Source organism: Haemaphysalis longicornis, unplaced genomic scaffold, assembly GCF_048455015.1.
Source record: "Haemaphysalis longicornis isolate Haplotype H1 unplaced genomic scaffold, Haemaphysalis longicornis Haplotype H1 scaffold_14, whole genome shotgun sequence".
Lineage (NCBI taxonomy): Eukaryota > Metazoa > Arthropoda > Arachnida > Ixodida > Ixodidae > Haemaphysalis > Haemaphysalis longicornis.
Genome location: NW_027526245.1, coordinates 60,771,268 through 60,795,187, shown reverse-complemented (window position 1 = coordinate 60,795,187; position 23,920 = coordinate 60,771,268). Strand labels below are relative to the sequence as shown.

At 44.7% G+C, this 23,920-nt stretch overlaps 1 long non-coding RNA gene across 3 annotated transcripts; it reads left to right on the top strand.

Moving 5' to 3' along the window:
* Window positions 1-20,719, top strand: LOC144165301 (uncharacterized). 3 transcript variants are annotated; one of them, XR_013321455.1, is made up of 4 exons: window positions 7-87; window positions 6,376-6,454; window positions 12,700-12,777; window positions 20,574-20,719. It is a non-coding gene; the product is annotated as an uncharacterized LOC144165301 (long non-coding RNA). The 3 variants fall into 3 exon arrangements; XR_013321456.1 differs by lacking the exon at window positions 12,700-12,777 and adding an exon at window positions 4,441-4,558 and having other exon boundaries at window positions 11-87; XR_013321457.1 differs by lacking the exon at window positions 12,700-12,777 and having other exon boundaries at window positions 1-87.
* The last annotated feature ends 3,201 nt before the right edge of the window (window positions 20,720-23,920 follow it).

Genomic DNA, 23,920 nt, shown 5'->3' with positions numbered 1-23,920 from the left:
TAAACGCTTGGAGGAGTATTGCATCGCGATGATTTTCAGCAGCAAAGTGCGGTCAGTCCTCGCCATTACGGTTGTCCTTCAGTTGATGTAAGTATCACGAACAAGCTGCGCCTGTCTTGGTGCTATAAAATGCTGCGGTAAATATATCACGCGTAACTCTATTCCAAGGCAGTTGACATCTAAAGTTGAAATGCAGCCCAGCTAAGATGTAGAAATAAATGCCTACGTATTTAGGTTATGCCGATTGTAATATTGGTGGTCTGTTTGGGTATCTCATGTTTTGAGCCAAGAATTGCAGCATCCCTTCAAACCATTACTTTCAGGTCGAGGTAGGGGGCATGCGTTATGTCCACAGTGCTGCGGAAAGCGGCTGCAGCAGCACTCTGCTACGCTATTTTTTTGCGCAGAACGCCGTTACCTTCCGGAACCGAGCAGACAATTATTTTTATTTTAGTGGGTATAACGAGATATTAAAGCATTTATCAGATCATTGAGGACACAGCTTTCGTGAGGCTGCAATTACGCCTCAAGAGTCTTCTGAGAATATGGAAATTTGTGTTTGGTTGGTGAGATGGGTTCCACTGCAATTAAAATGCTATACGCTTCTGCTATAAAAATACCACTGATAATGTTTAATGTCCTTCGGAAGGAAAATACGGGCCATGTGCAGCTCGTGAGACGGCAGAACGAGTCTTTTATGCATCAGTATACAAGGTGGTGTATGGATATTTGTCTTTACTTTAAGAAATGTTTTGGTAGTATTTGTCTGTGCGGATTGCTCTGGTCAATTTATTTGATGAACATGTCACAAGAAACTGTTGACATGCTCCAAAGAGGAATGAAGTTAGCACGCGACTTTGTGATCTCCTCGAACAAAACCCCTAGTTTCTCGGCCTGCGACCTCACTCGCAAGCACAAAGACGCAGGATTCGGTTGGCGCGCTGCGGACAAATGATCAGATGATTTGTTGTTACGGAAAAACATTAAATGCATAATTGTTATGTTGGTCATCTTATTGCGTAGACCAGTGATATTTATGCATAGATCCGCTTTTCAAGCTCAACTTCTCCGATTCGGCATATAGGATATGTCTGGGGCTCGTGCGGAAAGCTTGGTATATAGGAAGAAGACCCAAATGCCACTGTGGCTGCAACATATTTATTGTGGTACACGACACTCCCATAGTCCGACTGTGAACCCAGAAGACTGATAAAATCCTGTCACAAAAGTTACTTGTCTCTCTGTAGGAGCAACGTGAAAAAATCTTTAGCATACTCTCTGTTTTAAAAATTTCTCTTTCAGGCGTTTCATATATGGAATGAACGTGAGTTTTTCATCGAGTGTCACGCCTAAAGATTTGTGTTCCTTTTTGGAGTGTAATAAAACAACTCCAGGCTTAATATCGGGAGCAGGAGGTATGCTATGCCTCATTGAAATTATATCAGAAGTACAGTTTCCTGGATTCAGCATAAAACCATTTTTTCTGTCTAGTAAGCAAGTTTGTTGACATCAAATTGAAGTTGATGCTTTAATACTGGTAGATTAGAGGATTCAAAATACATTTGAGCCTCGTGTACCCACATAGAGTAGGATATTGCTGGGGGCAATCCTATTCCAAGCGAGTTCATTTTTACTAAGAACCATGCGCACCTCAGAACTCCCCTGTAAATAACACCGTTCTTCTGGACATGAATTCTTAAAAGTGTAGTGCCGGCACTTTCAAGAAATGTTCTTTACGGCGTGTAGCTTGCTAGCGTATTCAAGACGTTGCCCGACAAACAAAAACACCTGACGGTGCTAAGAATGCTTTACCGCTACGCTGTATCTTAAGCCTTCTAAATATAAAAAATACCGTCATACACTCCTGTTTATGAGTAAATGCACATTTGGTGTGAGAAATTACGGCTGCTAGTTGGTCATATCTAGATCGTCTCGCCTTGGAGCATGCCTGGCAGTTCTCGAGAAGCCCATGGTAATTTAAAATGTGTACAAGTATAAAGTATAGTGCACAAGAATACAGGCATAAGGCATCATGTCAGGGCAGTAGGACGAAAATTTTGGGTAAATATGGGTCGTTTTTCTGCTTAAGTAAGGACAGTGCAGTAGCCTTCCCAACCAACCAAAGAAGCACTCCGAATGTCCGATTATATTGTATTATTGAGACGTGTGTTTTGATAGTGTAATTGTGTAAGTTTGTTTCGTAGTGTTCGTAATGTTCTCGATGCCTGGAGCTGAAGGCGTACATGTTCTGAGAGCAACATTTAGCCCATGTAAGAGTCATTTTGTTTTATTTAATTTGTTTTCGTTCATACTCCAGTCTTGTAGGTACGAAGCAGGAGGGCAGAAGGAAAAGACATAGTACAGACATGTTAGCAATGGTTACGTATCTATTACCGTGCCTTGGGGACACACTAAAATCTCAGTAACTATAAGAGAACATATTTCAAAAATCGTTAGATAAAGAAAACACATTCTCCGTCAAATAATTCACACACAAAAGACCACTCTCAATGCTTCATATAAGGAGGAGCCTTTTACCTAATAATATCATGCGGAGACATCTTTTCCCAAAATATACGTGGCGCATGAAACTGCGTGTAATGTAACGGAAGAACGCGTTTTCGAAATGTCGTGCAAGTGTGTTAAACTGCGCTTGAAGCAAGTCCCAAATCCTACCTACCAATGGTTGGCTATGTGTATTGCGCCCTTTGAGGTTACGTATTTGAGCCCGTTCTTTATTGGTATCTGTGTGTGAGTTCATGGATGTTAGGATGCTCGCTTACTCTCCTTCTGCCGCACAACGCACATGCTTACCAAGAGCCTTACTCGTCGAAAACATATCACATTTTTTATGTGCGGTGGACGAAGGATTCTAGGATTTTCGCGCTCACCTACAGTCATTGTATTCCCAGGGCCTGCGTGGCCTGCGCGAGCTAGAACAGGCCTAGTAAGGGACTTAGCTGAAGCCTGCAGTGTGCGTGCCGTGGACACTTGGGTCGCCTCTTCAGCGTGTATTTCATGCTGTGGGTGTGTAATGTAGTTAAATGTTTCTGTGAATGTGTTTTGTTTCGCTGTAGCTTCGCAAACTTATGGAAAACCCAATTGTTTCGGCCTTACCTCTACATGTTCACGTGAACAGAAATGGGCACTGGCATACGTGTTCGTTGCCGGGATTCACTCAGGAAATGGAAGAATTGCAGAGCCAAACGCTATATCGCGGCGTGGCTAAGTGTTGTGGGCTTTTTATCGTATGTAGGCTGTTTTTTTCTTACACAGAAAAGCTCTCGATGATGTGACAATTGGCGCAACTTGTACTAGTGGTGCAAGGGAAGAGAAATAGCGCTAGTGGCCCTTCTCCTGTGGTCTGAGACTCGGCTTTTGCACCTCACATGGCGCAAGCCCACGCGCAAGCCTAGGCGAATGCGGTCTACCAGAGCCATTAAACCATGTTTTGTGCTCTGTCCTCACGCCTGGACCCAACCCCGGTGAGGCTCGGCGGAATCATGCCTGCACTAACGAAAACACCGCTAATCTATGCAAAGCCACCCTGGTGTTGCTAGGCAACGTTTGGTGACATCATCGCTTCAAGAGGATTTTGATGCGGCGGACAGATAGTGCTTGTGAACACAGCTCTGCTGTTAAAACCTCTGCCTTAGGCGACCCCGGGCATCTGTTGGCAAAGAGCTCCAGTGGACATTAATGGCATTGAGGGCACTGACGAGGAAAATGGTTGTGGAACCTGATTCACCAGAGCCCGAAATAGGAGTTCGAAAGATAAGGTGCTGGTTGAATGCAAAGAGAGTATCCCCTTATTAGCCTATTATATATTATGGTTGGTGTTGAAACAGCCTCAAAGACACTCTGTCATGCGATGGTGAGACACACCGAAGCGACGGTAGGCCACGATACCCACACCACCACAAGAGTACGTGCAGGCGCCAATGTCTTTCATTACTACCAAGGAACTATTAAAAATTGTTTTTGCTGTTTGGATGCGTTTCAACTAAGTAAATTACACTTTGTTGCTTGCAGTGCAGTATCTTATATACACCATCTAAGTTTTTCATAAGTCGCCTAACATTGCTTCTAGCTATGTTTACTTCTACTGTTGTTTTGTTTTGGTACTGACTGGAGTGTATTTTCTTGCACTACATTTGGGGCTGTAATTATATGCTTTGATTGTTTTGTCCGTAGACTTGGGCGTCGCAGCTATTTCTTGCGCTGCGTCGCAGACAGAAAATGTGTGATAGTCCTGTCGTGGTCGGATGTTCTAGGTGCTCCCTACGGATCTGACTCTTTCGACGACCCTTACTTTGCGTTGCTCTTTGGTGCTTCCAATGCCGACGAGGTTAACATCGCTGCCACGTGTAGCACTAGTGGTGTTGCAGGTTAGGATGCTACTTCGGTTTCCTCTATCTTCATTTCGTCCGTTCCTTTTAGTGTACCGGAGACTGGTGGTGTGAAAACGGTGTGAGGGGCATCGCTCAAGACAGTCATTTTTGACACCGAAACCACTTCCGGCTCGGAAAGCGGTGCGGCGACGCATGGGGCTGTCGAAGTGAGCCCCGCGGGGGGAGCGGGTGCAAACCGATGAGTAGCGTTGACCTCGGTTGCCCTCCGAGCGTGACGTGGCCCCGTACACCGGGGAGCTGTGTTGGTGAACCTTGGTGAAACAAAGCAGCGAAGTATTTTTTGTGCTTTTTGCAACAGTATACTGCCAGTTCCTTTTTGCCTGATGGCGCGTTTTCAAGTTTTAACCTAATGCGGGGAGGTGCGAGAATACATTGGATGGACTTATTTACAACTCGGACATTTCATGTTACTAGCGTTGCAATTGTTTGCGGTGGGGTCATGATCAGAACACTTCGAAGATGTCAGTTTCGCCTGATATGTCGAACGGCCGTGCCCATACAGGTGGCATGTGAAGCACCAGCGTGGATTAGGGACATTCGGTTGCACGTCCCGATGGGTAACGCAGGCATTTACAGATTGAGGAAGGTTGCAAGAGTTGAAAGATAATTACTTGCGGTTTTTCTTTACTGTTACACCGGATGGTGATTCGCCTGAATGCTGTAACCCCTAAGTCAAGCAGGCTAATCAACACGTTTTGTCTTTTAGGAGCAATACCGAGACGACGGCTTGGGACGTGGGTCGACTGCGTTGGCGGGTGACCGTACTTTAGCATCTAGTCGTCGTGCTCTTTTGGGGGAATATTTCAGCCCGTTCTTCATTTTGTATTTCCACAATAATTTACCGATGAGGGAGACTGACGTAGTAGTCGGTTCATATTGGTTTGGAGGTTGCATGGTGAAAATGGGGAAACTCGTCTGTTTTAGGGAATTCTATGACTGCTAATGGTGGGAAGTTCACTTTGGTGTGACCTCGGTTAGGAGGACCCATCACTGTGTTGTGATAACTTAAAAAAAACAAACAAGGCGGTACAATAAACACGGTACTGGGGTGCTTTTTTGACTTAGGTTTAATTAACAGTCAACTAGAGGAGCTTCTGCCTGGTAGACATCAAGGAAGGAGCTCGGCGAAGGCTTTGACGCCCCAGTTTGAGGCTTCTACCCTTAACATTAAAACTAATCGCCACGGCTATTACGGCGTGAGGGGCGGGTCTCGCGGTCCGCAGTTTCGCAATTACCTTCAGCTTGAATACCCAAGGTGCCACATGTATGAACCGGTATTTTGGGAACGTATTTTGGACGACTTTCATGGCTTAAAATATAGAATAGCAATGTAAACCATTTCTAAGTTCACGAAGTTATTATCATTCGTTTAAATGAGCTCGTTGCACGTGTATAAAGGGGCCAGGGTGTCTTTTATTAACGAAGGAGGACATCCCGGCTCTGGTAATGTCCCCCGATTTCCTCTTTCGTTTGTTAGGGCAAAAAAGGACACCTTTTTAAGAGATATCTGCTTAGTTTAGAGATAAGCTAGTAGTATAAGTACTTCATTGTCTTTCGTGCAGGGTGACCTTACGCTGGGATGACGGTAGTGTCAGGAGACCGAGTTCCTTCGGCATCAATGAGGAAAAGCCCCAGTTGTCTCCTGTTAACTCATGCATGAGGCGATACTGCGCTGGTTACTATATTCGTGCTAGTTCGCTTCGTTGATGATTTTTATTGGGAGACCTATATTCTTCTGTGCTGGTTGTAACGGCGACTAAAAGAGCATATGAAGTAAAACAAAAATAAAGAATTACTGTAACGGCAATTAATGCGATCGGACTGAAATTGCATCTGTTATTTAAATGTGTCGGGTGTTCCCACATTCATACCAATTATACGCCGGTACCTCAATGCGCGCATTACACGCGAAAGCTGGGAAAACTCTGAAGATAAGATTGTACAAGTTGGAAATTTTTGTCAGGTCCTACATCGTTCCCCCTGGTTCCTGCGCCAGTTCACACTTAAGCGAGCCTACAGAAATGGAAAATTGTACTGAAATTGTAAGTATTTATGCTTTCCATGACCTTACAAAAATTATTGTAAGCTGTGGACGACATGACGTAAGTTCATGGTGGGAAAAGGGCTACAGTAACAAGGACAATTGAGTTCACAGGACAAAGCTTCAAGTAGTCGCTTTTTTAAGTAGTCAAAGAGCTTCCATTTTTTAGACATCTTGATTAGGTTTCTGCCCACCCACACGTGCTGCATGTACCACCCTAGGTCCACCAAAAATTTGATAAGCTACAAATCGGCCCATTCAAAGTTGGTAAAAAATGGCGTCGCCATTTCCTGCATCAGATCTGCGTTAACAAAATCCTGCGAACATTTGATGGAACAAAGTGTCGCCGCTCAGGTAGACCAGTTAAGAGCGGCCGGGTTTCCATATGAGTGTGTTCGGCTGGCGTGCGAGAGGAATCGCCGAGAGGTTAAAAGGCCAGGGAGCACCGATCAGAGCAGGGTAAAAGAAGCAGATTCCGGTAAAAAGAAGATAGCGGTGATTCCGTACCTTCATGGCACGTCTCACCGCCTACAGAAGACCGCGTCAAGATGTGGGGTGCGCGTGGTGTTTTCAGCTAAAAACAAGTTCGCGAAAATTTGCCCAGCGGTGCAAATTGTGGCAGAAAAGAAAGCAACAAAGAAGAAGAAGTGTGGTATGAAACACGGTACGAATTTTTAAAGTGCAAAAAAGACGTAGTATACAGTATTTCACTAACGTGTGGAAAGAAATATGTAGGGCAGACCGGCCGATGCCTGAACGTGCGCCTTCGCGAACATCAAAGCTCGTCAAAAGGGTCACCGTATTCACATTTAGCCGTTCATTGCAGAAACTGCAAATGCCGCCCAAAACGGCGAGTTTCTTAATCGTTGATAAACACAAAAAACGACTAACAAGAGAAATAATAGAAGCTTTCCGTATAAAGAAAGAAGGGAATTAATGTGTCAGCCAACCATCGGTCTTGCTGTCTGACACTGAGTATGCCTTTTTAAATCAGGGTTGATAAAGTGTGTGGCGCCTTTCTTGTCAGCACACGTGCGGTGTGAACATGTATAAAATGTTTGGTTGTCGGTGCGCCTTGATCTTTTCAGATGATAGATTTTGAAATTTGAAGTGATGACTGGGTCGTTTATTCCTTGTATATATGTATGGTTTTCCAGTAATAAAATCTTCAGTTGCTAGTAGCGCTTTGTCCCGTGTACTCACTTGTCCTTGTTACTGTAGCGCCTTTTCCACCATGAACATGTACCTACACGCCCAGCTGGCAGTTCTTGTGAACGTGAGTTCTGCGGCGATAACATTCAAAAAGTAGTTATTCAATGTGTAATGCGTCCTAGGGAATATGTAGCGAGTGCTTAGTGGTGGGTAAGTCGTTACACACGTAATCCTTCATTACATTCAAAATGGCATAAATGGCACAGTTAAGTGGGAGCACAAGCTTTATTTCAGAGAACTTTGTAATATTAAGAGCACCCACAACTCAGTTTCAGCAAAAATGTTAACGGTGGCACCAAAAAAAACGGTCTAAAATAATTATAGAACTGTAGAGTCTTACGAGTAGCGATGACAGTACCTTCTGGCAGTGGAATAACTGCAGTGCACAGCCAGTAGTGCCGACATAATTTGTGCCGCACCGGAGTCCACCATTCTGAGCGCCAAAATAAAAGCGAATAACTGCTACTCATGTCAATAAACGATCCTTACTGAGGAGTTTGGCGAACATCGCCCAATAATGTTCAGGAATGAGGTAGGAATAATCAACACGTCTAAGCAGCAGTTCTGCAGCATATTGCGTCATCGGGAAAGTTTCTGCTAGATAAATAAATTTTATTTTCTGAAGGTCCACAAATAGATGATTTTATGTAAAACAATTCCTGCAGGATTCGGCCACTAAGATCATGACTGCTTTGAATTCTTTTCCAGGAAATGCAAAAAAATCAAACCAACGTGCCTCCTACCTCCAAGTTTTTGTGCACATTTCCACCTTCTGTGCTCTATATGACCTTCTTCTGAGTGCGTTGGTTCACCATGATTGAGCCGTTTACCCCGTTTTATTCACAATTATTAATCGGTAACATAACGTCCAGAAATGCGGCACAAGGTTTCCCTCATGGTTACAATGAGCTTTGACGCTTCCAATGCGAAATATTCTCTTTACCATTTTCTTTGTGCTGCGCTTGGATGATGAGTGTGTGCTTGGTTACTAAAATTGACAGGCCCCGGCATTGGTGGGAATCGAAGTAATGTGAAACCGCAATGAGTGCGTTAAGAACCAAAATAGGGAGCAGAAAGTGTGCAACGTATCTTAACCCTATGGAACACATCGAAAGTTCCACTACCGATCTTTTACGTCGATATTTATGAATGTAAAAGGCAATAGGTAATACCCACGTCATACAATCATTATGACCTCCGTTAAACACCAATGTCCCGCTTTTTAAAAGATGATGAGATTCGTAAGAAACGCAATGGTTGTGCCTTGTTGTGTATGTAGTTCTGACCAGGCATAATACTCCAACCAGGTATCATACCAGCCATCACAGGCATCAAACAAGGCATCACAGTACGTAGAAAAAATTGGGACTACGAATAAATTATGCGTTCACAAAGACGAACATGGATGAAACCAAGAAATGAAATCGATGCAAAGTGAAAAGAAAGCCGAGATGTTTGTGCATCAGGAAATAGAACGGGCTTTTGAGCTGCGTAAATAGGGGTCGAGAGAACGTAAAGAGGACAAAGAAACTGCTATAGAATCTGCGGTAGTGAAGGAAAACTGCTATATCCACCGGGAGAAAAAACTTCAAGCGTGGAAAATGGGGCAAGTCAAGACAAAACAAAAAAGCGAACAATGGGTGGCCGAAATACTGAAGAACAACAAAGGCGCACCCAAAACGTCTTGGAACCATGTAAAATTCCATAGCCAAGAAAGGATATCCATCAAAACTTCTTGGTTGATGAGGAGGGAAAACAATTAGGAGAGGAACAGGCGTTGGCCCATTTTCATGGAGTGATTATGAAGAATTCTAAGGAAATAGAGCAAGTGAAGTGGACCCCAAGAATAATAGCGCCACAAAAAACACCGGAATAGAAAACAAAGTTGAGAAAACGTGGTTTAAAAACAGCAGAACAAAACGTTTCCCCCTAAACAGCTGTGGGCCAGGACGGAATACAATCGCTGCTGATAAACATGCTTGGACCAAAAAAGTAACGCATCCTTTATAAGTGTTGTTGAAAATGACGAAGAGGGGAAAGCGCGCAGGGGCACGCGGCGCATTGTCGGCATTGGGTTATGTGGTTCGATAATACCTAATAAAGAAACACGGGTCGCTCTGTCTACGGCTCCGGGTCGTACTCGCGGTAGCTTGAGCGACATATTTCGCACAAAACCCGGGAAATAGCCCTTCGGAGCATCACCCGCATGGCTTCGTTGATCAGCCTCGTTCGGAAGGCTCGTGGCGTCGCCAGGAGCGGCATCACGCGAGCTCTCACTCAGCTGAATGATCTGCTGCAGCAGCCTTCGCCCGACGCGGCAACCCTGATCTCCCACGTCGACTATATCATGCGGCGAGAGACTGAGCTCATCGCCCTCAACGAGGAAATCGCCGATGCTACGGGTGAAGACGAGCTGGAGCAGGAGCTAGAAAAAGCATATGTGTATACCTGCAAGATATCTTACCCCGTCTCTCAAGCACGCTTCCTCCTACGAAATACCCGGCAAGTGCCCAGCGCGACCGATTGTTTCGCGAGCGGAGGGACATCTGCTCTAGTCCCAAGGGTGCATAAGGCGGGCACACGCATGCGTCACGTCATTGGACGGTTATGCTTCCCAAGCTCCAGATCACAGCGTTCGTGGCAAATTTGCACGCCTGGCAAGCATTTTGTAATCAATTTAATGCGACGATACATAAAATTACTGAACTGCCGAAAATAGTTAAGTGTAAGTACTGATTGACGTACTTGATCGGCGATGTCAAACGAGCAATTGAGGGAATCCAGCTTGCTGACGCAAACTATGACCTCGCGGTGAACTTCAGAAATTCGGCTGATGAGACTCGTTCATTCAACTCATAGCCTCGAAGAAAATACGAAGCTCAATAAATATGGTGAGGCTCCGCGAAATGTACGACAAGGTACAATTCTGTCTCAGCGCCCTGGAAGGCCTTGGAGTTTCATGAGAGCAATACGCTGTAATCCTGAACGGCGTGATCATCCGATGCATGCCGGATGCCCGGACTCTAATGTACCAGGAGAGGATTAAGGAGACGGACCAAGGGCTAACGCATGAATCGGCGAGGCAAAGCAAGGAGCTGGCCAGCTGAAAGAACTGTTAAAATTAATAAAAATTTCACATTAAAATTCGCGAGGACAGACAAGGGCAACGTGTATCAACCGCACATCCTGGGTCCGTCCAGAATGCCTACTACAGTCTTCCAGGACAATTGGAGACACCCGTTTCCTAAGCTTTGGCATTTACCGCCGAGACCGATCTCTCAGTCACACTGGCGTGTTCCCTGTGTGACAGCCGCGGCCACAAGCTGGCAGACTGTCGGGTCAACCTGTCGGCGGCCGAAAACAGTACGTTATGGCAAAACGCTCGCTGCTGCTCCCGATGTGGCTGATACAACCATGTAGCTTCTCAGTGGAAATCGTCGCGCATCCTGATGAGCAGTACTGTGCAGCGGGCATCACCTCACCGTGCTGTGCGACGTGTTTCGGCCGGCTGACCAGACTACGCCCAGATCGACGCCGCAGTTACAAGCTGGACAAGGGCACCGCTCATTGGGGTGACGGCTTGGAGCAGGCACTGCGGAGCAACGTCAGTACCACTGCAGACTGCTCGAGCCTTGGCAGAGGGCGCTCGGCGGCGTTTAGGGCGAGCACAATTAGACACCGGAAGCCAACGGACGTTCATTCGTCAAGATGTGGCTAAGCCCCTAAAATGAACTGCTGTCGGCACTGAGAAGCTGGCGCTGGTCATGTTCGGCTGGGCGAAGGCTGGAAAGATTTTACAGTGATGACGAGTGAATTTGACGGTACGTGGACAAACTAGTCACTTTTGATTGCCTGAGATTTGCTCCGTGACCAGTCCGCAGCTAGATAGTTTGTCAGCAACCATCCTGGATGGAAAGTTGTATGACATGGATGACGTCTTCCAGCCTGATACAAGGAACGCAGGAAAGATCCCCATTATGGTTGGATCCGACGCCTATTGAAAGGTGGCCACAGGTGAAACAGACCGGATCTTCAAATTTCTAACTGTAAAAACTGTTCTAGGTAGGACGGTTCAGGGGAGGCTCTAATCTCTGGAAAACCGGATAGCTAGAGTCATGTGTCTTTCGGGTGGCGCATGGAGGCATTTCAACTTTGACACGTCTAGTGTATGGCGGCGGAAGAGCTCCTGTTGCTCATCGCCAGAAATCAAAAACCCTAAGGCTCGTCTGAACACTCGTAAGAAGAAAGGCGCCAAGCAAGAGGTTGAAGACGTAATGACGAACAAAGAGGAGCAGGTAATATGTAGTGGTAGCCAGCTGACATACGAGGGTGCAGCTGCCAAGAAGACAATCGACTCGAAGTTGCATCGTGGAAACAGGAATGTACGAAATATCGCCACTGGAACTAAGCGATATTTATCGGTGGGCAGTTCATGAAAGGGTGAAGCATCTAAGAAAAGTCAAACAGGTACCGGTACTAAGGAGCCACCGAAAAGAATGTCAGAGGAGCAAATCTAATGAAAAAGTCCAAAGAAAATATGAACGTGACGATTCTACGCATAACGAAAGCGCAGCTTCAAAACCTCCCGCATCTAATCGGCAATGGAATTCGGTTAGTACTGGAAGCCTGCCCAAGGGTGAGGCGCAGACGTGGTGTACACCTAACATTATCACGTGGGTCAACAGTACGAGAAGGAATACTGAGGTCTACACAAAACCGAATTCGGGCAGCACTTGCAAACAACATGACCGGCTTAGTAAGAGGGCCATCTGCACTGCATCAAGCTCCAAATGTATGGCACAAGTGACCGGGCGTGAAAATATTAAATTGTAGGGTTTTGCCTGAGGAGCTTTTCTGTGTACGTAGAGTGGTTCACAGAAGCCCAGGCCGACCACAGAGAACGGTTGTGCGGCCGTGATTCTGTCGCTTGGCAATAGAGGAAACGCTGCAGTTTGGGCACTCAGCCTCCGGAGCCTGCACGTCAGGCATTGGGCGAGCACCCTTTTGACAATTTGGCATCCCTTCACAATCCAGAACCATTCTCGTGTCGCCGCAAGCATGGCTGCGACTCCGCCGTGAAGAATGCGGTGATGGGCACCCCAAAACAATGAGGTAGGTAAACTTGGGCCGCGAAGGTAGCAGAATCTAGTGCTTGATGTCGATGCTGGAATTCACTTTGTGTAATCGGTATGCTGAGCGGAGCAGACCTTCGTTATTCATGATGGGTGAATGTCGAAGCACCACTGATGTCGAAGGAATGGTCTGGCCGGCTGAAACTGCGCGTATTTCAGTGCTGAATAACTCGCGCTGGAGGTGCCGCATCTAGCAGTGTTCAGCTTTTATTATCTCAGTTGCTGTGAGGGGACCACTTGGTGATGGCCCTCGCCGCTGTGAATTTTGCAGAAAACGTAGAATCCAGGCCGTGACCCGAAAAAGGCTCCGGACGGTGCTGTAATTTTTTACGGTTAATAGCTGTTTGCGCCCTGTGACGTTGCAAGGGCTAACCAAAATTTCGTGTGACACTACAAGCCCCTTCGGTGAAGATCATCAATGTACGTGTCAGGGAACTCCTGTTTTGGACATAGGAGCCACGAAGATCTGTGCCACCACTTGTGTAAGTACAGAACAGCCGCCGCCGATACACCTCGTGCGAGTAAAGCTGCTGGGTTGTATTTCCCGTTGCAATGGTTCCAAGTGTAGAAGCGGTTAGTCGCCGTATTTCAGCCACGCGGTGTTCTACGAACTGGTCACGCTTTGTGGCTGAGCTAGTAATTGAGTGCAGCGTGACGAGAGAGTCCGTGCACAAACTGACGATGTGTCTTGCAGAATTGCAGTTGTTTTGTCATGACGTACGGCAGATTCCGCGACAAGGGCGATAGATCAGATGATACATACCGAGCAAATACACGAGGTCAGCGTAGAAAGCAGGATGTATTTAATATATAAAGGCAGAGGCAAGAACGCCGGTATTGATTTGTGGAAACCACTCACAGTAACGTTAGTGGTGTACAGATAGTATTGCAGGGGATAACATCAGAAATTCAGGCATGAATGAAAAAAACGAACTCCTTGGACAGGCACTTGGATGATAATTTGTGATAACACAGTACACTGAACTTGCTAAAGCTCAGAATCCACCATTATGAATTACGTGCTTGGAGCTTGGACATTACAGGGGCATATGCCAATGTAAACAGACAACTTCTGCGAAGGGGGCTGAAACTCCAGGGCTTAGATGAAGAAATATAATTTTCTTACGGCCATCTATAAATATAATGAAGTTCACCTAACACAGGAAGGGCAGAATTGCGCACAGGAGGTCAGAACCCATTGAGGACTGCTACAAGAATGCCTTTGAGACCAATACTGTTTGGCCTATACATGACAGAGTTATAAAAGAAACTACCACTCTATTGGCAGTTTCTTTTGGCCACACTATTGGCCACTCTATTGGCAGAGCGATATGCAAAAACTGATAAATAATAGTGGCTAGGAAGCCACAGACCATACGTTATGTTTTACGTAAAAATCAAAAACAATGGTTTTCAGTGACACCAGCACTGACTCAGTGTCACTTCAGCATGGCCAATTACTCAGTGTTTGGGAATATAACTTGTTAAGGGTGATTATAAACGAAGGAGACAACTACTTAGGGACTCACGAGGAGCAACTTAAGAATAATAAAAAGCACAACGCAGCTACAATAAAGCAAAGAGCTCTTGGGGGTATAACAAATTGAAAATAGTGGATTGTAAAAAGAAGTAGCGTTTCCAGGCCTCACATTTGCAAATGCAGTACTCTGCGTAAACTCAGACGCTCTTTCATGCCTTGAAGTGAACCAGCGAACGTTAGGCCATTTGGCTTTAGGAACACATGGTATAACAACTAAGGAAGCAGTGCATGGAAATTGGGGCTAGGCATTCTTTGAAATTCGAGTAGCTTAGAGTAATATATGTTTTGCGAGGAGGTTGAGAGCAATGGATCAACGTAGGTCGGCAGCTAAAGTTTTTAGGAACCCATGCCTGAAAACTATGAACACGCAGCGGGTAAAAAAAACTAGAAGGCTAACGATGAAGTACGTTGAGATTGGTGGAGAGTCAACAAGAGCCAAGGTAACCAAAAGAAGCAAGGCAGATAGAAAGGAAGCCTAAACGTCGATAGATATACAGGGAAGTAAAATTGGATATCAGAAAAAAAATTCAGGATAATTCCTATGCCAGTGCTTTTCTTTTCTGAGGATAAAGCAGGTTCCTTGAGAACAAAGAGCTTTGAGGTGAATTATAAAAAAAATTTTTTTTTATTGAGAGTACCCTTAAAGGCCCCGACAGGGGTATTACATAAGGGGGGGGGAATACAGATCACGAGAAATGAAGCGAACATGGGGAATATTTAGTGCAAAATGGTATGAATATTTACACATAGGTGAAGTTCACAAAGTGAAAAGTATACAGATATCCAGACAGCATAAAATGCAGCGTGCGTGCTTTGCGGAAGAGGAACAGAGACTATGCGTCACATAGTTTCAGAAAGTTTTAGAATGGGATTATATGAATCCAAATTTTAAAGTGCGAAATATTAGGCTTGCAGAAAGACCAGGGTTTAAGGGTGGAACAGAAGCAGTCAGCTTAAAACCTGTCGAGGAGACTTCAGATACGTCACTACCTTTTAAACAATGCTTTTGTTTAGATGCCATTTTTTTCTTCTCATATTTTGAGACAGACAAATATTTTAAATTGTACTGCAGAAAGATTCAAACTTTTGTCTTGTTTAATGCAAAACTTATAGCCAATTTTATAACATCTGGTGTACGATTCCGAAAGTGAAACAAAAGTGGTGATGTGAGAAAATTAATACCGCAGCAAATATCAGCCGCGTACAGTAAAAATACTGCTGTATCTTTCAGTCGTATTTGTAAAACGATATTGAAAGGCAATATTTGCGTCACATTTTTTCCTTAAACCATTCTTGAAATTTATGTAAGGAGGATGCGGGACCTCACAAACGCCTCTGTTGTTTACTTTGTGCGAGCATTCTGCTCCTGGTGTGAATGCTTTCGGACTTGTTTTTTTAGGTGCGGGCACCTAGGACCTCACAATGTACGTCTGCGTCTGTGCTCAAAGCATCTGCAATCGCGAAAAATCAGACAGGGACTGGGAGTATTGCAATCTGTGTCTGGTAGACCAGACACAATTAGTGTCAGTCGTCTTACCAACTGGGCTACGATCGTGAGTTAGCACCCGAGAGTCAAACGGCTTACTCCCTCGCTTGTAATGGTGCGCAGTACATTAGGAGCTCGAAATGTCCGTCCACGTCCATCCGTGCTCACACCACCAATAAGCTAAAATCATTGCGGAAACTACCTCAAAGAGTACAAAAACACTGCAAAACACCCGAAAACAGGCACAAACACAAGCTAGCAACAAGAAAATGCGGAAAAATACCGTAGTCAGGTTGGGATCAACTTGTAATGCAGAGTGACTGCATTGAACTACGAAAGATGGCAATACGCCTAACTACGAGATGGCACCGCATTGCACCGCGTATATAAGCGGGTTCCGGAAATACTCTTTCCGCAAATGCGGTAATGAACGTAAGAACCGTCACGCTGCTGCTCAACGTCTGCAAAGGCCACGAGCTTCCTCGAATACGACAGTGTGGCAAGCGGATGCAAATATATAAAATCGAATGATGGTGGATCACCAAATCGGATGTCACTCAGGGAGCAACTTGGATGTCATTTCCAGTCCCCGTACCCCGCACCCTTGCCATTATTCACTGACTGGAGATGCTGCCATTTTTTTATACGTATTATTCTTAGGATAAAGAGTAACAACATAATCAGAATGTTTTATAAACAGGCGTAGCCAAGTTCAGTATAAGAGGCGAAAAAAGTAAGTTTTGTGACAATCGTTACACAGTGATTGCTCTTATCAAAGACCATGTAGACGTGAATGTATCAGTTAGTGCTGCAAAGTTTTCGAACTTGGAGAAAAATTGTGAGGTGCCACTACGAGAACCTTCACTACAATGTAATAGGAGTATAGGTATGCGGAACCTATAATGTTATTGTATAACTGAACTAGGTTGCGTAAGACATCCACGTTGCCCGCCCATGATACTTTTGGCATATATGGGGCTGTGGGAAACTCTAATGATGGCAAAAGAAGTGCAGCAGATATTTTCGAAGAAGGAGGCATCAAACCGGCCTCATCACTCTCGTAGCATATTATCCCAGTGACCTGTATCGTATGGAGCAACGTAAACGCCAACCAAGAGGCGAGACACGTTCCCTCCACAAAAAATACATACACAAAAAAGCCACAAAAAAGCTCGTGGCTGCTAACGATAGACCTAGCTATGAACATGGTGAATTTTAACGCTCCAGGACCAGACTATCCCGTTTAAACACGAATCGAAAAACTTTATTTTTGTTTTTCTTAAAACCTTACTTGAACTTTCTCCTAGCGGGAACAGTTGAAACTTCGAAATAAATTATCCTTTTTTAAAGAAACTTCTCTGGATTTTTTTGGTTACTACACTCTGCAATAAACGAGAATTTTTAAAATCGCACTGAAAGTTTGGTATAGTCATGGTTTATTTGAACATATGCAGACAAAAATCGCGAATTTTGTCTGTTTTATTTAGAATTTTCGCTATAACTGCAGTCCATTTTATCGAATGGCAAAGATTCTAGTGAGTTGTAAAGTAGGCTTAGTGGGTTGCCTCCGTACAAAACATTTTGCCATTCCTGCCTTTTACACAAAAGTTATAAGTTATGAATGTTCGCGCACCGGCAAAGTTTGGGGAAGGTTTGTAAATAACAAGCATCAATTATACTATTATCACCATTTTATGTTTTACATATCACAAAAGACGGTCCTTTGATAACATCTATGGCAAGTAAAATTTACTGATGGAAATTCAAACTTTTTTTGAAAAAGGTGGTGCCATACAGCCACGAACTATGCAAATGGTTTGTTTATTTATGTTTTCTATTTCTCAACCGGCTGTGCCGGCTGTGTTATCTGTGTTATTTGTGGGCCAAGTGAAGCGCGTGTTTCATTATTTGCTTTTATGCCGCGCTTGTTCTCACTTTCGAAAGGAAGAGCGTTTCAAACTAACGTCAACAGCCTCGAATATTATTCTTTGATCTACAGTGTTCTAGATGTAATTGAAGGGTTCAAACACACTCGCGGCCAAAGATAAAAGCCCGTACGTCAGACTCCGCACTATTCGATTCGCCAACACTCGCTTGCGCACGTCCCATTGTTGACTGTTGTTTCGCCTCCTGGGTATTATTGCAGTTGTTACGGATAGCACAAGTTCGCTCCGATAAATTCGTTTTTCTTCAAGACCACTTTGGTTACATAGCATCTGGTGGAGGTGCTGCGTACGTGCACCCTAACCCTTGTCAAGCAGACAAGCAAGCCCAACTCGTGTCAGTTGCCTACAGCAAGGTCTTCAGCCAGAGTTTGGACTGCTTCCGGATTACGTGAAGAAAGAAGACGTCGTGAAGACCACCTTGATCAACGCGTATAGCATGACCAGCGCTTCCAAACATGCCCTCATTATTGAACAAATCAGGGAGCCCCGATTATTCCATGGGTTCCCTTCGGAATACCCCGCAGATTGGTTAGATCAAGTCGAACTGGTCAGTCTTTTCAACCGATGCGACGACGCGGAGACACTGAGGTAAGCGTTCTACTGACACGAGGGCTCAACATGATTCGGGTTCGAAAACCATGAGAGCTCCCTAGTGTCTTGGAACGATTTCAGAACGCAATTTTGAACGACGTTCAGCACGGTTGTGCCAAAAGAGCGCGCCGAGGTCCTGCTGCAGACGCCGACACAACACCCTAACGAAAGCGTTCTTGTAGTTGTTGAATTGATGCAGAGGCTTTCAGGCACACTGATTGTTGCCTGTAGGAAGAAAACGCACGCTTCCTACTGCGCGCTGTGATGGAGGAACTGTTAGCTGCACTTGTGCGGAATCGGCCCAGAAAACTCGCCGAATTTGTGACCGAAGCAAGCACCATTGAGAAGTCCCTCGAAATGCATGCTAAGCAGTATGAGCACAGCTTTGTAGGTGCGTCTTCTGCAGCATTCAGATTCCTTACTCCTGCTTACTCCTGCTAACATAATTTTCAATCTAATCCAATCTCCTCCAATGACATCGAGTCCAGTCCAGTACAGCCCGGGCAAGTCCAGTCAGTGCTCCTCGCGCATGCGTAGCTTGGCTCTCCAGGAGTCACCCGAAACGGTTATCTAGAGACATGTGGATTGGATTCACAATCCAATCCAATCCAATTTATTTCCAATCCAATCTAATCCAATTTCAATGCAATCCATTCCAAGCCAAGCAAACCTAATGGAATCAAACCCACGCAAAGCCAATCCAAGCCAACCCAATCCGACCCGATCTAAGCCAATCTCTTTTCATAGGGAGAGCATTTCGAAATAACTTCAACAGAATAGAGCTATCTTCGTTGATGTACAGTGTTCTCGATTCAATTCGACGTTTAGAGAAACACCCATGCCCAAACATAAAAGCCCGCACAGCAGACGCCGCGGTATTTGATTCGCCGACACTCGCCTGTGCACGTAACATTGGTGACTGCTTTTTCTCCGACTGTGTATTCTTTGCGTTGTTATGGGAGCAAACGTTTGCTCCAATAAACTTGCTTTTCTTTCAAGACAACTGCAACGTCTTTGGCTACGTGACAATACCTCAAGATTGGAATTGTGGTGAACTAAAAGTAAACAGGGAAATTATGGCAAGGACAGCTACACTCTCAAGAGAAAAAAAGTATTTAGTGCCTGCCCACAGGGCAGTGCTAATATTAAGCAAAGAGCACAGAACATATATGAGTTTTTCGTGTTAAGATGACACGTCATCACACCGTTTAAAGGGGATACCACAAGCAATCAATCCTTCGATCAATCGATCGATCGATCAATCATTCGACCAATCAATCAATCAATCGATCGATCGATAGCTCAAGCAATCAGTCAAGTGCCGGGAATAAATCTATTTGGCAGTACAATGTCGCCTGCAAATCAATATGGATATCAAAAATCTTGCATAGTCACGAAAGATGTGGTTGTTGTTGTTGGCAGCATTGTTCGAAAGAAAGGCCTGCGGCCATCGAGGCAAAAAAGGACACGAACAAAAGTTGGTTGCGCAATGTACGGTGCCATACCTACTCAGGGAGCCCCCCAGGGACGATGACCATTACCGTTAGAGGATCATGGCAGACTAACTAATCCATATTATCAGCGATATCAAGGCACCCAGCAACTTATATATTTTCGCAGGCATTGCAGGGAAGGAGTGCTAAGTGTCCCTAAAAATTTTCCATTCACGCCATTTTAACTGTATATATTGAGACAAAATAAGCATAATAAATCAGTAAATGAATAAATTAGAGTGAAATATGTTTTAGCCATGAAGCAGACATCCGTCGGAAATGATAGCGTTTTGAAAGCCAAATAAAACCAAAATTAAAAAATCATGTACCCTCTCAAAAAACGAGGACAATAGTTGAACGCGAGGGTTTCTTGCGACAGATTGTTTGGTTGTTTTTTACTTTTTACAAACCACTTCGACTATTTCGATACAGAAATATTAGATAGACGCCGCCTACATAACACGAGCTACCGAGGCTTGATTACCGCCACTGGAAGCGTTGTTTTCGCTTTCTCTTTGGTGTTTTCGCGTTGCACAGACTTCAGAGGTAACACTGCAGCTTCGCTTTAGACAATAACTGTTACGTTGTGTTACCTATGTCGAACTGTTAACAACCTTTGATCAAGAATCTGTGTTTGTCTAAAACAGTTTTGCTTGGCTTTTAGGAAAACGGCAATATAATATTTCTGGTAGTTATTTATTTATTATGTGTTTCTTTCAGTGTTACGACAATGGGCAATGCCCATCCCCATGTTATTGCCTTGTTGGTCGCGGACCTGGACCGTTCCCGTGCGTTAAAGGTGGTACCATAAGCCCAGATGAGTTAGACAGGCTTCAATAAAGAAATAAAGTTGCCGCTCTTGAATATACGTATGGCTAGTTACATATAATATTGTCGACGCTCGTACTTTAAAACGTACATTTTTTTCCGATATATTATTGTTTTACGTTACCTAGGCAATTGTGGCCAAGCGTAAACAGGGGCTTCTGGTTTTCTATCATATGTGTACTTCAGAATAGGAGTAATACATATGTGTGCATGTTATCCTCTTTGTAGCATGAAGTTTGAAGTTCTGCAGTCTGTTTTTGTTACGTCGTACATGTCCTGTTTATGTCGAGCGTTAACTCCTTGCAAAGAACAGCTTCGTAATGTCAAAGTACAACATAAGCTAGCAACAAAAAAAAAGTTGCCGTGGAGATCTCTGTTTAAGTCTTGAGATATAACACGGTAACGTTTCCTTATCGTCAAGGGAGAGGTTTGAACGGAGTGACTTCGAATCGACATTTATGCTCTCCGAGCTCTGAAGTTTAATCTAACAAAAGTAGCAACAACATCTTTGTGTGTGAGAAGGCGTTTCACTGTGCAAAAGCGGCAATTGACAAAACCACGCATTAATTCTGTCTTCTGCTCTGCAGTGTCATTGTCGGCAATACTACGGGCCTGTCTCCTCGTTTTCACATTCCAACTACGCCCGATTACAGCTTTAGGCGCGAGCTTTCTTTAGGGTGCGCAGGCGTATACTTCCCGTTTGACGGAAACACTGTCTTCCGTATTCGCTTAATGAGCACGGCTGATAGCAGACAGCCTTTACGAGAAGTCGCCGAATTATCCCAGTAAAAGTATCACGTCTACAGTGGCTCATCAGCGCATGCACCAACGGCGGGAGAATGAACGCACTGCGCCGACGCCACTCCTAATGAATCACCACGCACCATTTCTGTCATACCATACGCCGTAGCATCATTGCCCTGCTTCCCACCCTCCAGTTAACCTTTGCAGCTCACTGCCTCATTCACAGTTTTTGGTTGGCAGTGGTGACGTATTTCCGTGAACGCTTGACGAGCACGGCTGATAGCGGGCGGCTAGTGGCCACAGCAAAATCGAGAAATGAGCCTAATATCGCCATCGCGTTAAAAATACACAGCACCATCATAAGAGTTTTGCAGCGTACATTTGGGAGAAGAATAAATAACCCTTTCTATCTACTCCGCTCCTCGTTTACAAGCCAGAAATGTATTTCTGCCTTGACTTCACTTCCATGGCAGCTAGGTGTTAATTTGAACGACAGTAGCCGCTGTAAATATTGTGGCTCTAAATTGTGCAGTACCTGTTATATGTATTTACAGCTGCTAACGTAACAATCTTAACGACACGAGCATGTACACATGCAACGGCGGGGCGGAAGACTTGGCCACTACGGCCGACCTTAGATGAATTGGGGGCGTGCATAACGCTACTTGGAAAAGTACGATGTGAAGGCTAGGGGATGGTCCAGCATCATTCTATCATTCAGAGCGAGCGCCCACTCTGACACCGCAAACAGCTTGTGCAAAATTATAACCACACTGCCTCGACAGACTGCTAGCACGTACCGTAATCTGTGCGACGGGAGATCACATGAAGCTGCGACATATTTCACTATCTGAAATAGTGCAGAAAAATGTCACTCATCACTCCAAGCTCACGTCCCGCACTGCCGTGTTCCGTATGGAGATGTGCATCTCTTCAAGCCATGGAAACAGCGGAGACATACTATAAACGTTTTGAAGTCACGTCTATTGAAATAACATTGAAGAGAAAATTGGATCGCATAGCAGCGAAGGCCCACGAGTATGCTAACGGGCTGGCAACCCCAAGTTGACTTGAGAGATGCGACAGCATCATCGACCAGCTTTATACTGCGGGAGTGTGGCAAATTTTGAGGGCGCGTCGCGGTCACTAAAAGCCCCGTCATACTCTAATCAAACTCCATACGGCAGCAGAAGTAACAGGTTCTAAAGTTTGTTATGATGTTCTCAATACGTTTATTTAACTTCTGACATACAAAATCAAAAGGTGTCATATACAGCTGTACACCAGAAGAAGACTCATAGCTGGGCAGGAACACTGCCTAGAGCTCGGCCATTTTCAATGGCCGAGTTGTAGGCCGTAATTTTAAAATTGACGCGCATTTAGGCACCAGGACTGACTGATTTCACGTATGCTTCTATTCGCGACCTTAAGGACCAGCACATAACTAACCTTTCAGACCCCACCAATCGAGACTTGGGAATGATTACCCTTCCACCTACGTAGAAAAAGGCAAAACTTTTAGCTCTACGAAACGTTCGGAAGTACGCCAACATTGTAACAAACCCCTGAACAATTTTTATAGCCTCTTCTCTGTAAAGCGACCAGAACAAATGTTGTTTTACAGGCTTAAGTGGAACATGTACAATTACCCACTTTTTTCGTCGGCAATGATTGGGTTTCGAGCATCAGTCAGCACACAAGATGTCGCAGTCTTATCTCGCCACGACGTGTTTGCGACCAGACTCTAGGTGGTCTGCGCAGGATAATAGCTGCAGATTTCACAAAACATTCAATAACACCACTCTTGAAACGATAAATAAAAGTCTCAAGGTGTAACCCAGGATGACATTCTGACGACGTTCAAAATTCTTTGACTGATGGTACTTTACAAATATTGAAGGCAGAGGGGTGCTCTTTCTTCCCGTTTTATTGAAAATAAGCTCGCCGCAAGGCTATATGCTATCTACAAGGCCCTTTATTTTCTAAGAATAAAAATTCTTACGGACCAATTTTATTTTGTCTCTGGACTGCAACAGGCCATTTAGGCAGATGATGTTACTCTATGGCAGAACAGAGGCTCACCAGGGCAACACTGCAAATGGGGCAGGACAATATCTGTGCCTACGTAATACATATTTGCGTATGCTCTTCCCAAACAAATTCCAAATATGATATCTCTAATAGCGACCGGAATAACCCAGCCTCATGCGGATACCCTATTTAAAGTAATATAGATGGTAGAGCATTTCCTAGACGGCTGCGCATGCTCACCCTAGGACACAAGTGACAAGAGGTTGGAACCAATAAAACGTCGTTTAAGCACTCCGTGCTGAAAATTGCGCACATAAACGTGATGAGCTGCGTTCTGGGCAGGTTTCCAGGCCTGAGCGGACACAAGTTTTGCAACGTGGCTGACGCGATGATATACTCATGGGTTATGCACAGTTATCTGTATCAATAGTTTACCATAAACTAAACCAGCGAACTGGAAGCAA